Source organism: Cynoglossus semilaevis, chromosome 16 (genome assembly GCF_000523025.1).
Source record: "Cynoglossus semilaevis isolate Cse_v1.0 chromosome 16, Cse_v1.0, whole genome shotgun sequence".
NCBI classification, from domain to species: Eukaryota; Metazoa; Chordata; class Actinopteri; order Pleuronectiformes; family Cynoglossidae; genus Cynoglossus; species Cynoglossus semilaevis.
In genome coordinates, this window is record NC_024322.1 from 3,509,040 (window position 1) to 3,510,231 (window position 1,192).

The 1,192-nt window shown below is 39.3% G+C and overlaps 1 protein-coding gene across 1 annotated transcript in view; it reads left to right on the forward strand.

The window, feature by feature from the left end:
* The window catches only part of LOC103391719 (probable phospholipid-transporting ATPase IH), a 135,488-nt gene that overhangs the window by 69,523 nt on the left and 64,773 nt on the right, over positions 1-1,192 (forward strand). The window lies entirely within an intron of this gene.

Below are 1,192 nucleotides of genomic sequence, written 5' to 3' on the forward strand. Positions count from 1 at the left end.
GGGGGGGGGGGGGGGGGGGGGGGGGGGGGGTCAGTAGTGGTCACCGTGATGACTGTAAAGGCTGGACCTCCCGAACAGACTCATTAACCCTGAGAATGTATTTATTATTACGGCATCGTGGTAATAATGAATTCTTCTTTGTCAGGAATTCTCACCATCAGATTGACTGACGTTAACATTTTAGGATTTATTTTGGTCAAAGGTTTTAAGTGTGTTTGCATTTCCTGTAGAAATATTTAAGACTCACAGTGTTCTTTTTTTATTAGTTTTAGCGAATTACAACATCAATACCAGTCTTTACTTCTTTTTTTCTATTAATAAAACGTCGATGTTTATCGATTAACTAATGACTATTAAAATAATTACAAATGAATTTTAAAAAAAGCTAATGATATAATTACTCTGAGTTATTTTTCAGGCATTTGATTTGCAGATGTTGGCTTTTGTTTTATTAGCTTTCACTGTAAAATGAATATTTTTGATTAATTGGCTGAAATAGGATTTTACAGAAATTGACGATTTTTTACAGGTATTTTCTGTTTGCGGTTCAGGTGATAAAATAATCAATTACAGAAAATGTCTGATTAATCGGTCATAATCATTATCGTTGGTCGCAGCACTGGAGAATATTTGATGATATTTTTAAATTTGCACTTGGTTACACTGACCCTAAAATGGTCCCAAAATACCACTGAATGATTACAGTGTGGATCCTGGAATGTCTGAATGTCTTTTTGTATTCGTCATTTTCACAGTACGCCAGTCATTTTATTTTTATTCAAACTACAAAGATGTTGCTCGTTACTTCTGTGTGCTGGTGTCATCTTCCTCCGTCGTCTCCCACGTCCCCCCGGGTTGTTGTCATGATATCGTCGCTCCTCTCGGCCTCTTCTGATCCACGTGGTCCAGGAACAGCCACCGTTTATTGACCACTGTGATACCCCGTTAACCCCATTACCCAGACGCGTGGATCCGTCCGTGTGATCCCTCTCTCTGTCTCCCTGTCTCCCTGTCTCTCTCAGGGCCTTGGAGCTTTATCAAGCTAAGCTCTAATTAAATTTTTAAAAACACAGAAAGACGAACGATGGAACGATTAAATCGTTAGTCTCTCCGCGGGAAGTGCTTTTTCGTTTTCCCTTTCAATTAGAGGTTGATTGGGCTTTTCAGGGGAGGTCAGCTGTGAAATCTCGAT